The sequence below is a fragment of the Phocoena sinus genome, chromosome 10 (assembly GCF_008692025.1).
Source record: "Phocoena sinus isolate mPhoSin1 chromosome 10, mPhoSin1.pri, whole genome shotgun sequence".
Classification (NCBI taxonomy): domain Eukaryota; kingdom Metazoa; phylum Chordata; class Mammalia; order Artiodactyla; family Phocoenidae; genus Phocoena; species Phocoena sinus.
In genome coordinates this window covers 8,147,031-8,161,679 of record NC_045772.1, presented here as the reverse complement: position 1 = coordinate 8,161,679, position 14,649 = coordinate 8,147,031, and the positions used below count along the sequence as shown (strand labels likewise).

At 44.7% G+C, this 14,649-nt stretch overlaps 1 long non-coding RNA gene across 1 annotated transcript; it reads left to right on the top strand.

Annotated features, from left to right (window-relative positions):
- Positions 1-8,268: 8,268 nt before the first annotated feature.
- LOC116760226 lies at positions 8,269-14,568 on the top strand. Its single transcript, XR_004351680.1, has 3 exons — positions 8,269-8,587; positions 11,372-11,643; positions 13,894-14,568. It is a non-coding gene; the product is annotated as an uncharacterized LOC116760226 (long non-coding RNA).
- Positions 14,569-14,649: the final 81 nt, after the last annotated feature.

Here is a 14,649-nt window from a genome sequence, read left to right as displayed (position 1 = left end):
TGGGCAAACCCAATGACAGAAACCTTCAGCAAACCGCTAGAGGCTGATTTCCCCTCCTTCCAACCTGCTAATCCATACTCCTGGAAGATTTACTCCACCTGTCTGTCCTTTTCCTCATTGTCTCTCTTCCTGGGGAATCTCTCGAAAGGTATTTTCCAGGTTTTTGGTTTTTTGTTTATTTTTTTTTTTTACCCACACTGTACAAGTTGTGGGACCTTAGTTCCCCAACCAGGGATTGAATGTGAAAGTGCTGAATCCTAACCACTGGACCACCAGGGAACTCCCATTTCCCAGGTCTTGATCTGCCTTATCCTCAGCACATCTTGCTCTTTCCCGTTTCTTCTTAAGTCTTTGTTCAGGTTGGTCCCTCTGCCTAAATGTCTTCTCTTTTATCTTTATTTATTTATATCCCAGCTCACATTCCCCTTCCTCCAGTAAGCCCTCCACTATTCCCCCAGCCTAAATGGATCTTTCCCTTCTCTGATAATCCATAGTTTCCAGTGTGCCAAGCGCAATGCTAAGCATTCTGAGTGCATTGTCGCCTTTCATTCTTTTGGTAAACCCCAAGGTGGGTGTTGTTATGATCCACATTGTTCGATGAGGAAACTGAGACAGAGAGGTTAATTAAGTAACTCTATATCACACAGCTAAAAACTAGCAAAGCCAGGGTACAGATACTAAAATGAGAACTCTGGCTGAAATTCAATAAACATTTGTTGCCTACACACAAGGAACTAGAGGAGATATTAAAAGTGAAATAGACAATCCTTGCCTGCAATCAAGAGCAGGGTCTATAAATGGCACCAATATGAACAATGCTGTAAGGATGGTATTAATGAAATAAGAGAAGGGAGAGCTTGTGTCTGGTGGAAAGCCAGTAAGATCGCGTGAAGGAGTTTACGTCTGGTAGGCGGTAATGGGGTGGGGCCCTCCAGCTTAGGGAACACTGTGTAACTGCATGGAGGAAGGGAAACATGGGGCATATTTGAGCAAGGGATTGGTCTGGTTTGTTTGAGAGATAAGGCTTTCAAGCCTCGGTGGAGTCCCTGTTTTAAAAAGTAAAGAATGCCAAGGCGAGGTGGGTATTGATTGGGCTTTTGAAAACAGGATCCAAACTGTGTCTCGAGAGGAGTTACCTGGTAGTTAGTTGATTGGATTGGAGGGAAACTGAAATGGGGCTGGGGAGATAAGTTAGGAGACCACTACTGTTTTCCAGACAAGAGGAATTTAGGACCCACAGGGTGCTGGCAGTGGCCTTGGATTGTTTTTTTTCCTCTACTCTGTAAACGCTTTATGTCTTTCCTTGTCCCCTAAAGATCATGACATCCTTGAGAATTGTCAATCATTTGAAAAAATGTGCCCATAACTGCTAAACTGCCAACAATTTCTTGATAAGCACTCAGCAAATATTGTAATTGAGTTGAATGCCTGAGCAGGGTGATAAAAATGCTGGGGCTCTGTTTAAATGATTTCATAGGAACTCAGGCCACGCCTGCAACCAACTGCAGTATTACTCGGTAACAAAACTAAGCTGTTTTTTTATCCATCACCTACTATGTATATCATCCTCTCATTCAATTCTCCCAGTGGTAGGTACTGACATAATGTCCATCTTACAGATCAGAAAAACTAAGGGTCAAGCGAGTAGGGTCGCCAAACTTCTCAGTTTGCAGGAACTGAGAGATTGAGCTGCAGGACTTTCAGTGCTAAAACCAGGACAGCCCCAGGCAAACCCAGAAGGCTGGTCACCCTACCAAGATACCTTGCCCCCTATTACACAAGCCAGGGTTTAAACACAAGTCTGACCAGCTCAAACTCCCATGGGATTTTATTTTGGCTTTCTGATCATTGCAGCCAATATAAATATCTTATTTGGGTATTTTGGGGATAGAATCCAAGCATGCTCTTATATTGAACTTGGCTCCTGTATTTGGAGCCTAGCTGAGACAGGCGCGTAGAGAGAGGCAGACTCACAAAATGGAAGGGTTTTTGTCAGAGAAAAGGAATCCAGGCTGGGGAACGCCTGCCGGACACCATTACCAGAGAGTTCGGCTTTATAAACTGTTCTTTGGCGCCCCCTCGTGGTGAATAGCTGTTAGTAACCCCTCCCTTACTCCCTAGATGACGCCGGTAAATGGTGAGAGGAGAAACCCCGCTGAAAGTTCATACTCCAAAATCAGAAAGAGAAAAACAAATATTGTATATTAACGCATATATGTGGAATCTAGAAAGATGGGACAGATGAACCGGTTTGCAAGGCAGAAATAGAGACACAGATGTAGTGAACAGACGTATGGACACCAAGGGAGGAAAGCAGGGGGGAGCGGTGGTTGTGGTGGGATGAACTGGGAGATTGGGATTGACATATATACACTAATATGTGTCATAAAGGTAACTAATAAGAACCTGCTGTATAAAAAATAAATAAATAAAATTCGAAAGTAAAAAATAAAAAAAATTTTTTTAAAGTTCTTGCTGCTTGGGGAGCATAAAGATTTTGCTTTAAAAATAAAAGCTAGCAGAGCTTTTCCTTTCTTTTCTTCTTAAGTGAAAGCTGGCCAGGATGTCATAGTGTAGGGTGAGGAGAATCAGACGCAAAATTTAAGTGGACACCAAAAAAACCTCAATAATCAAGGTAAATAATGTTTCAAAAAGAACAAAATTAATAGCAAAAAAAAAACCATGATGAACAAAATAAAATTTAAAACATGGAACAAACAGGATCTGACCGTGTACTTGTCCTGCCACGCCTCACTTGCTTCACCCCAATCCCAAGAGCACTGGTGCAGGAGCCCGGAACCCCAGCCCCTTCGAGAAGCTCTGGGTGGAGGATTCCTGAAGGTGGCCCTCAAAACCCCACCATGGGAAATGGAAGCGGTGCTTTCAGACTTTCCCACCAAAGAACCTTAGTAGAAAAGAGATCATCCCCTGCCAGGAGTAGCCAGAAGACCTGCAGCAAGCGAGAAATTTCTTTAAGGCTCTTATTTATGCACATTTTGAATTCAATGTCCTAATATATCCGTATTTGGTTTTGTTCTGTTTCCTTTTTCTGAAGTGTAGACACTTCAGAAGTGTACAGAGAAGGTATACATTATAACCGTACAGCTCGAAGGAGTGTCACAAATGAACACACGTTTAACCATCACCCAATCAAGACCAGGTCCCCAGAGTCCACCTTCTTCCCTCTCTGTTCACTGCCACCCCAAGTTACCTCCATCTTGATGTCTGAAAGCATAGATTAGTTCTGTCTATTTTTGTTCTGTATATAAATGAAACGATACAATCTAAAATATTTTGAGTCTGGTTTATTTTGCTCAAAACTATGTTAGTGAGATTAAGCCATAATCCTCGTGTGTGTTGTAGTTTTTTCATTCTCACTGCACGGTATAAATCTATTATAATAAATGTATCCATTCTGCTGACATAGGTTGTTTCAGTGTGGGCTGTTACACACTGTGCTGGTATGAATATTCTTATATGCATGTCGTTTGATTAACATACACATGCCTACAACAGCCAAGATCAGCAGAACTTCCTAGCTGAACTATAGATTTGTGAGCCACTGAACTGTAGAGTGGTTTGGTTTGTAGAATACTGTAGCAATAACTAACTAATATTACACTCTTTGGAAGCCATAAAAATTAATTACCAGCAAAACAAACATTAAAATGCAAGGATGATTCATCTTTATTGAAACAGAAAAAAACCATACACCTGCCTACATGTCTGCTGGGAAATACATTTGCTGGGTCATAGGGGAGGCATAGTTTCAGCTTTAGTATGTACTGCTGGTGAACTTTCTAAAGCAACTGGAATTCAGAGAGTTCCTGTTGCTTCACATCTTTGTCTAGACGATATTTTTTATCCTTTTTACTTTATCCAATCAAGTGGAGTAGTATCATACTCTAGTTTATTTACATTTCCCTGGAAAGTAGTGAAGTTAAGAACCTTTTTGTATGTTTATTCTACATTTGGATAGCTTCTTTTGTGAAATGTCTTTTTGCTCCCTTAATGGTGTCTTTTGATGAATAGAGGTTCTTAGTTCTCATAGAATTCATTTAATATTTTTTTCATTCATGATCAGCACTTTTCATTTCCTGTTTGTGAAAGATCTGCCTATTCCCAAGTCAGAAAGATGTTCTCCTATGTTTTGTTCTAAAAAGCTTTACTTATTTATTTATTTTAGCTTCAGATGTGTAATCCTTCTGGAAATTATTTTTGTATGGTATGAGGTAGGGGTCAAATATATATATTTTTTTCTTTTTCCATATATAAGATGACCATATATGTGTGATATCTGTTTTTGTTTTCATATAAAAGTAAATAATTAAATCAATTCCCTTTAAAATTATATGACTTTCCCCTCATTCTTCAAGTAAAACTGATACTCCAGAAACAGCTGTTTTGAGCACTATTTGAGGCACATTATCTACATTCCCTCATTTAATTCTCACTCTACTTCTATGAGGTAGGTATTCATATTTCAGTTTTATAGGTTAAAAAAGTGAGGCTCAGGGAATCTAAATATGTTAAGGGCACGCAGCTAGTAAGTCCAGAGTCCTTTAACCAGTGTTCTAAACTACTTTGCAAAGAAAAATTCCATTTGGAAGATAATCATCCGCCAAGGAACCATTATAACTTGTTCATCTGTTTGCAAGTTGATGGACACTTGGACTGCTTCTCGTTTGAGGCAATTGTGAATAATGAGACAATATTTTCATTTCTCTTGGATAGATACCTAGGAGCGGGATTGCTTGGGTCATATGATAAGTGTATATGTTTAACTTTTAAAGACGCTACCAACGCTTTTCCAAGGTGGTTTTGCCATTTTACATTCCCACTTGTAGACTATGTGGGCTTCAGCCCTCCACATCGTCACCAACACCTGGTATTGTCAGCCATTGGATTATTGCCATGCTAGTGAGTATGTGATGAAATCCCACTGTGGTTTTAGTTGGCATTTCCCTGATAACTAATGATTTGAGAGTTTATATGTGTTTATTTGCCATCCACATATCATTTTTTGGTAAAGTATCTGTTCAAACCCTTTGTTCATTTTATTGGGATGTCTTATTGTTGAGTTATGTGAGTTCTTTGTATATTCTAGATACAAGTCCTTTACTGGATTTTTGATTTGCAAATATTTTCTTCCAGTTCTGTGGCTTGTCTTTCATTTTTTTTAACGGTGCCTTTTGAAAATTTTTTTAATGTTGATGAAGTCCAATTTATAAGTTTTCTCTTATGGATTGTGCTTTTGATGTCATATCTAAGAAATCATTGCCTAAAATCAAGGTTACAAAGATTTTCTCGTACATTTAGAAGCTTTGTAGTTTTAGTTCTTACGTTTGGGTCTATGATCCATTTTGAGTCCATTTTTGCGCATGAAGTAAGCATTTATGTTCATTTTTTTGCGTGTGGAAGTCCAATTGTCCCAGCACCATTTGTTGAAATGACCCGTCATTTCCCCGACCAGCTTTATTGAGCAGCTGATTATATCGCTACTGGAGGCTGATCTGATGCTGGGTTTTCAGTTGTGTGGCCTAATAAATACATTTCCTCACCATTTATAGGCTTGTTTGAATTTTGTATTGTTCTTTGAAGCCAGAAGCAGTCTGACTGAAACAGGTTGGTCAACAGTGTCTGTGTTGCCAGGGGGTGACACCCAGGTCAAGTGGATGTCAGCCCAGTAGACCTTCTGGGGAATAACCCAGACCTATTCCTTAGAAATATTTTTCAGTCTGCGTGTTTTCAAGTGGATCTGAGCCCTGCTCCTTACTCCAAAGAGCTCATATAATACAATCAAATTCTGGCCAAACTACTCCATGCCCCTGGAAGAGGGATGCAACCAAACCAGGCCAGTCCGAGTACTCCCTGGGACTCTTGCCAGAGTCATTAAGAAAAGATGCTCTAGGGGACTTCCTTGGCGGTCCAGTGGTTAAGACTTCGCCTTCCAATGTAGGGGGTACAGGTAGGGGAGCTAAGATCCCATGTGCCTCACGGCCAAAAAACCAAAATATAAAAAACAGAAGCAATATTGTAACAAATTCAATAAAGACTTTAAAAAAAAAAGCAAAGAAAAGATGCTCCATCTTCTCCTCTAACTTCATAAGCCATAAAGACAAGGTAGGCTTAGAGCTGCCAGTGGCCATCTTGTTGTCAGGTGGCAAGGGAAGACTTGGGAATAAAGCCCAACAATGACAAGCAGGACCAAAAAGTGGAGGAGAGAGAGAGACAGGGTCCTCAGGACATCATTCACGTCTCTGGATGAGCCGTGCCTGAAGCCCTTCGCAGCAGGGGGCAAATCACAAGTGGGGGGGGCAGCGCGTGGATAAGGACTCTAGCAATTAGCTGGAGGTTCGTTTGTGCTCTGAGTTGGGAGATCCCATTGTACTGGTTCCTCTCCCTACAGAGTCCTACCTGACTAGGACTGTGTTCTGAAGTAATGTTTTACATGCCCGTGAGGGCTGCTATCCTACCGATTCATTCTCAAGTGATTATCTTGTCTTGCTTGAATGGACAGGGATACTCGATGCCCCGCTGCTCCTCAAGCCTCAGAAAACCAGAGTGTGGTAAAAACCAGCAGCAGAAAAAATGCTGATAAGAGTCACGCTAACCGATCATATGACACTCATGGTACCAGCTCCCTACAGGTGAACCAAACGCACCAGGTGAGAGCAGTAAGGAAACAGACACTTTGCAAGAAACTCAGAACAGAGAGGCAGGGCAACTTGATGGAAAGGCAAGTGTAGTTCCCAGCCTGGCTCTGCCCTGCTGGCCAGGGGACCTCAGGTCGATTACTGAGTGTCCCTGAAGGTCAATCTTGTCCTGTGTAAAATGAGGGCTAAACATGCCTGTTGTCACAGCCTTCAGCCTCTGCCAGGCTATGGGGCAGCTTCCTCTGACTCACAGTGGGGGAGTGGACATTCACTCAGGTCTCCGGAGTCTTCACTGTGTGTGTCCCTCACTCCCAGTGCTGCTGGGGGCCACCCTGCCCCTCGGTGTGGGTCAGAGCCCGGACTTCTAGGCCATGTTGCCTCCTTCCCAGAGGCTCCAGGCCAGAGCTTCTTGCTTCCATCTCTTACCCTGTGTCTGTTTCCCCACAGCCTTTACTGAAGGGTTGGGATGATTAATGAGTATTACAATAAAGAACCTAAAGCTGTGGCCTAAATCCGATGGTGATGAGTTGGAGAAACCATATTCACTGGCATTCCTTTAGGGAGAAGCACTGTTTATTTGTTCAGGAAAAAAATTCCTTGATAAACTCACATGAAGGAGAAGGGAACCCCCTCGCCCCATGCCCCCCAGAAGACCTGAGACACCCAGAATTCTCCTAAGTGCCTGGGCGAAAAGAATTTTTTTAGGTTACACTGCAACATGGTGGGGAGTGGGAAAAGTGATGATCCTGGGATGTCACCCCTCCTTGAATCTCCAGTGATGTCCCTGTTTACTGAAAGGAAAAGGCACAATGTAAAAGTTGTGAGTTAAGTTTTATTTGGGGACCTTACTGAGGACTATAGCCCAGGAAACAGCCTCTCAGATAGCTCTGAGGAATTGCTCTGAAGAGGTAAGTGAGAAGCCAGGATATAGAGCAACTTTTTTTGCTGGAAAAAACACGTAGTCAAGCATCAAAAGATTCCCTCGGGCTTCCCTGGTGATGCAGTGGTTGAGAGTCCGCCTGCCGATGCCGGGGACACAGGTTCGTGCCCTGGTCCGGGAAGATCCCACATGCCGCGGAGCGGCTGGGCCCGTGAGCCATGGCCGCTGAGCCTGCACGTCCGGAGCCTGTGCTCCGCAACGGGAGAGGCCACAGCAGTGAGAGGCCCGCTTACCGCAAAAAAAAAGATTACCGCTAATCACAAAGGAAGGACATCCAAGTAGATGATTTTAGTTCTTTTCTTTTCTTTTGTTTTTGGCCACGTGGCTTGCGGGATCCTACGTAGCTCCCCCGGCCAGGCAGTGAAAGCGCCGAGTCCTCCACTGGACCGCCAGGGAACTCCCTAGTGCTTTTCTATGTATATGAAGATGCAAGAATCTGGGGTCACTGAAAATTTTCCTTAATTGTGTATCTTAACTATCTAGGGGCCCCGTATATCCAAAGCACAGAATGTTTCCCGTTTTTCCCCATCCCGAATTCCCCTCTGGGCACACTGTCTGTGGGCTGAGCAACCGCATTGGCTGATGGCTTGATCCTTGTAGAACTGGAAGAGCAGGCAGCATTTTTTTCATTACAGTCACATTCCTGAGAAGCTGAGGTGAGTGGTTGCTTTGTGGAGTTGCGGCAAGGGCTGGCCTTGCCTCCTGAAATTTACTTCAACCTGCCTGGCACAGAGAGACCCCAGTGACCCCGGAGTGAGGAGGTTTTGTTCCAGAGTCCCAGGGGAAGGGGCCTAAGTAATGGAATCTTAACAAGAGGGCCCCCATCAGGGGTACCTCCAGCTCCTAATCTGACTTCCCATCATCAGGTCGATGAAAAATTAATCAATGGCCAACCTAAGAAAGAAATGGAGAATTTTATTGGAGCCAACCTGAGGCTTATAACCCAGCAGGAGAGAGTCTTCCAAAAAGCTCTGAGGACTGTTCTGAAGAGGTAAGGGGGGTGGGGCAGTATATATATTGTGATTTTGACCAAGGGGGTGCATGCAATCAAGCACCCATCCTGGCAGGTTACCACTCTTCTCGAGGAACAGAGAGCTTAGTCAATGGTTTTAGTGCTTTTCTAAGTACTAAAGGGGCAAGAAGCTGGGTTCCTAACATTTTCTCCTGAAAATATCTATCTAACTGGGGGCCAGTCCTGCCAGTTTTCCCAGCACACAAAGTACCTCATGCTGAGCTTTGCCCTGAATTCCTTGTAGGGTAGGTATATCGTGTATCAGCAACTGCAGTGGCTGATGACTTGATTCTTGTAGAACTGGATGTGGGCCACAGTCTTTATTTTATAATCCTTTCCCTTTAAGTATTCATTTCAATCGAGGTTTGGGAGGCATTTCATGACCAGTTTGTCCCATGGCACCAGGAATGCTCGTTCCCAGGCAGGGTGAGGATTTCATTGACAGGCCACTCAGTGTGTTATTACTGTACTAGGCTCTGTTAACAGTCACCGGAAGCCTCTGAACCACCTGTCTTACTAGTTTGTTGTGGTCCAGGAAATGGTGCCCTCTTGTTGCTTCTTCCCGTAGCTAGAGTTACACTGTGACAATCATTGATCTTATAGAACTATGTATTTGGCCAATTGTTCCAAGTCGCCTGGTCATCATTACTTTATTGGAGGCTCAGTCACACATTTGGTAATACAAGAAAAAAATAATCTTGTAAGATAGGCAGAATATAGATAATAGAGCTAGCAACATTTATAAGGTTGTAAGTAAATAATGTCATCTTCTAAGGAGTTACATGGCTGGTGCCAGAAGAAGAAAAATTGATCTTGATGGCTTAGCGGGTGTTTCTGCTGTGGGGAAGGCCTGGTTAAGACATAATGCAGATGCCTAGTGCACACTAGAGGGGAGGAAGGAGGCCCAAGTGAGCAGAGAAAAACTTGGTTTAAATTTTTCTTCCCTTGCCTTAAAATATGAATGTACCCAGGGTCTGTCTCCTCTCAAAAGGCGCTTTTCCCAACTGCCCTAAAGCAAGTCCCCACCTGTCTTTTAGGAAATTCTACGGAGATCCATGCCCCCTCCTTCCAGCAGCAGACTTCTCCAAGTCTGAGTTGGTCCATAGTAGGTGCTCAGTAAATATCTGTTCACTGACTGAATAAATAATAACGAACACTTGCAGTCAGCAGCCTGCGAATCGTCTGGGGAGAAAGGGGGGTCGGGAGGGCTCTAAGGATGGTCCAGAGCAGGTGGGTACCTTTCAGGTCAGGTCTCCTCTTAGCTTTCAGTCCACCTGTGTGAGAATTTCAGGTGCACATTGTCTAGAAAACTTCTGAAGCAAACACACACACTCCGTCCAAGATCAAACCTCACTTCTTAGAGTTCTGTCCAAACTCATAAGGAAGAAGCCCTTAAATTTGACAGCCCTCAAATTTTACAGTGTCTCTCTCTCTCTCTCCTAAAGAGTCAGAATAAGCTCTCTTGCTGCACCTGTCTTGACCCCAAATAGTGCCTTTTAGAGCTGCAGGAAAAAGGGACCCAAAACAGGATCACAGACCCATAAAATCTTTGAGATTAGCTCCTCGGGGAAGATGGGAAGGGAGCTGTCTCAGAATGTTCTAGGTAGATGGCCTTCCTTGGTGTTGGGAGGATTAACCGGGATGAGACAGCAGGAGGCAGAGTTCCAGCCCAGGGCAGGAGCCCTGCAACATGTGTCTCCCCAGCACTGCACACGATCAACCCCGAAAGAGGAGTGAATGAGGTGCTGCGTTTGCCCCTCCTTGAAAAAAGGAAGACACCGTGTGGCCAGGTGTCTTCCTAGCCACCATGTGGCTAAGAAGAGAAGTAAGCACTTCGTAAGGGCCTGATGCTGCAACATTGCTGTCCTTTGTCCTCAAGCTTGTCTAGGTACTTGGGTTTCATCAGAGAACAAAGACAAAAACCTCTACCTCATGGAGCTTACATTTTATTTAGGGCAAGGTGGAGGATGGGGAAATAAATAATAAATAAATGTTATACTTCCGGTCATGGTGGACTAGGAAAATCATACCAACATGCCCACTAAAAATAGCTTAAAACACTGGGCGAAATATACTAGGTATCTTCTTAAAAGTGTAAAAGAGCTAAGAAGGAAGTAAGGAATTACTGAGCCATGCTGAGTCTAGGAGACGTGGTTCATACCTGACGGATATTGACTTATCTAATCCTCATAACCGTCCTCTGAATTGTCCTAGGAAAACAGTAGTGCTGGTACATGGTCAGGGCTGCATCGGGGCTGTGAAATAAATTAGCATGCGTGCTAGGCTCTGGGGCTTTAGATATATTATCTCATTTGGGCCTGACAACATCTCTATGAGGTACATGCTTTTGCTTACTGTTATTTTCCTAACTTTACAAATGAGAAAACAGAGAGTTCAAGGGACCTGCCCAGGGTCACACAGCTAGCAAGTGGCAGAACAGGCTTTGAGCTCAAGTCTGACTCCAGAGTCTATAAACTGAATCACCATCCATGCTACAAATAGCATCTATTGGTTTTTCTTTTGGCCGCACCACGCGGCATGCGGGATAATAGCTCCCCGACCAGGGATCAAACTCGCACCACCTACCCCCCACCCCAGAGTGGAAGTGGGGAGTCTTAACCACTGGACCGCCAGGGAAGTCCCACATATCTATTGTTTCTCCATGGGCTTTAGTAGAAAGATAACGCTAGTAAGGATGTTCCTATTACTTCGTGTATGAAAAATGACAACGTTATCTCTACTGAAATCTTGTTTTATGCAAAGATGTTCAAAAATGCTTTGAGGAGGAAAAAACTACGATCCAAGTGAGACAGGCTGGGACCTGGGACCCTTTGCTGCAGTGCTGCAACGCTTGCACCTGGACACACCTTTCCTGGAGCAACAAAGTACAAAGAAAGTGTATGGGACCAAAAATAACTGCGTGCATGCGCAGTTGGGACAAATTCTGGACCCAAAAGTTACAAAGAGACCAAAAAACCCAACAGCCACTTTTGAAGAGTCTGGAACAGAAACACGGTGTTGAGAGCAAAAGCAAGGTATGCACATGCCCCTGCACACACCACCACCTAGAGGGTGAGCAAAACACCTAAGCCGCCCCTCCGGCCCGACCCCTGGACACACCCCTACCCTCACCCCATATAAGAAACAAGCTTTCCCCCTCTCGGTGAGCAAGCTAGCAAGGGAAACTGTTGTTAGTTCTCACTCCCCGCTGCTGAAGCAGGGGCCCCAATAAAGCCTTGCCTGAATTTCTTGTGGTCTCTAGTCAATTTCTATTGCTTGGGGAAGGCCAAGAACCCCGGTCGGTAACACAGGCACAGCCTACTGGTGCTCCTCAGACTGTAGACACAAAAATTCATCTGGGAGCAGGAGATCCTTCTTAGGGCTGAGCTAGTGAACTCAGTTAGAGAGCAAATAGTACTAAAGGCCAGGACAGGGGAACCACCTGATTCTACATTCCCGCCATCCAGCCTAGGCCAGGGCTCTCAGACAGCAGGGCAGGGATGGCAGAAGTGTCCCCAGTTCCACACCCTCCTTGACCAGTGGGAACCTGGGCCCTCCCAGGGTGGGGGATGTGTGTGACATAACGGTCAGGTTCATGGTGTTCAGACCTAGCCTGTGACCTTGAGCAAGTGACTTTATTTATTTATTTATTTAGCATTTAAATTAAAATTTTTTTTAATTAATTTTTTTATTGGAGTATAGTTGATTTACAATGTCATGTTAGTTTCTACTGTACAGCAAAGTGAATCAGCCATACATACGTATATGTGCTCTCTTCTAGACTCCATTCCCATATAGGTCATTACAGAGCACCAAATAGAGTTCCCTGTGCTATACAGTAGGTTCTTATTAGTTATCTTTTATATATAGTAGTGTGTATATGTCAATCCAATCTCCCAATTTATCCCTCTCTACCCCCCTTGGTAACCATAAGTTTGTTTTCTACATCTGTGACTCAGTTTCTGTTTTGTAAATAGGTTCATTTGTACCATTTTTTTAGATTCCACATATAAGTGATAGCATATGATATGTGTCTTTCTCTGACTTACTTCACTCAGTATGACAGTCTCTAGGTCCAACCATTGAGCAAGTGACTTTAACAGCACTTTTGCAAAATGGGAGTAACAACATATTCCAATGGTTATAAGATGCACCACTAAGAGAGAAAACACACCAATTGCGTTGTGACAGAAGTCTTAATGATAGTCTTGGACAAGCCATAAACCAGTCACCGCAACTCTCCTGGCTTGGAGATTCCTCTCATTTCTTCTGTGAGATTGGCAATTTCTCCCGCCTTAGACTCCATTGCTTGGTGTAGATAGTCAATCCTTTTACCCACAGTTTAAAAACAAAATGTAATACAACCCCTGCTCCTCGTTTGTCTTCCTGCCATAAGTTCTGCAAAGCACTTGCTGTTGCTTTGTAAGAGAAGAGCAGTCCTCTCTCCAAAGAGAAAACTTTGTTTCACTGGTATTAGTTTCACTCCCTGTTGATCCATATCCCTGTCTTTCTGCATCATCACTTTTTATCCAAATGCTGAATCACGCTATGATCTTTTCGAAGATATATATTTTTTTTTTTTTAATTTATTTATTTATTTTTGGCTGCGTTGGGTCTTCGTTGCTGCGTGCGGGCCCCTCTCTAGCTGCCGCGAGCAGGGGCTACCCTTGGTTGCAGTGCGCGGGCCCCTCATTGCGGTGGTCTCCCCCGTTGCGGGGCACGGGCTCTGGCACGTGGGCCTCAGCAGCTGTGGTGTGAGGGCTCAGTAGTTATGGCTCGCGGGCTCTAGAGCACAGGCTCAGTAGTTGTGGCACACGGGCCCAGCCGCTCCGCGGCATGCGGGATCCTCCCGGACCAGGGCTCGAACCCATGTCCCCTGCATTGGCAGGCGGATTCTTAACCACTGCGCCACCAGGGAAGCCCCGAAGATATTTTAAATAGCACTAAATTCAGTACACACAGTACAAACAGGGCATCTAAATGAGAAGAACACAAGACAATACAGGCAGCTGTGCTCAATTTCTCACATTTGCAAACAATGATGTCTCCATCAGGACACAATCAGAGAGAATTAGCTAAATAGGGTAGCAAATACCTGTGTTGATTAGAATTCTTTCAACAAGAAAGTGACAAAAAAACTCAGATTGACTTAAGTAAAGGGGTATATTGAGCTACAGAAGTCCAGAAGTCCTTGTATTAATGCAGCTTCAGGTATGGCTGGACTCAGGGCTCCAGGATATAGTCAGGACTCAGTTTCTTATAATTTCTCTCTCTTTCTTCTATAGGGATGGCTCCAGTCTCATGTTTCACCTGGTAGCAACCTGGAGCCAGTAGCTCTAATCCCCCCATCCTCTCCAGTTTCAAGTCCAGCTAAAAGGAGTGAGCACCTTTGTCCCAGAATTTTGAACCTGAGTCTCTATGCCTCTCATTGGCTCTGACAGGTCACCTGCCCAGCCCTGGACCAATCATCATGGTTACTGGGGTCAGTTGCTAAGCTCTCCCACACACAAGTTACCTGCTGGAAGCCCAGGGGCTGCTGGGGCTGCAGAGGGATATGAGGAGAATGGAGGTGGGGCAGCAAAAACAGTGCACGATTGAGTGTGGGGAATTAGGTGAGATGAGCCCTCCCAGCGCCAGCCTCTGGGGTGGATTTGGCCTCTGCTCCTCTGCCTTGTGCAACAGGAGGAGGCCTCCGCTGACACCCCCGTGCCCCACCTGATCAGCTGCGCGTGCCCTCCTTCCTGGGCCGCTGACGCCGCACTCCCTCAGCTGCTGCGTGAGCTGGTTGCTGCCTGGAAAGTTAGTGAGCCTCAGAGGCAAGACATTCATTCCTCTGGTGACAGGGATTGGTGCTGTGAGTGTGTGGGAACGAATGAAAAACAGTGGGAGCACCGCGGTTCCTAAAGCATTTATGAAGTGAAGAAGCACAGAAAGCAAGTGAGGGGAAATCCAGAGCAGCAGTTGGAGCAGCCGCCCAACAGGGGGCCGAGGATGCTTTCTGCCAACAGCCTCCCGCTGCCCAGTCCCCGGGCATGGGGTGT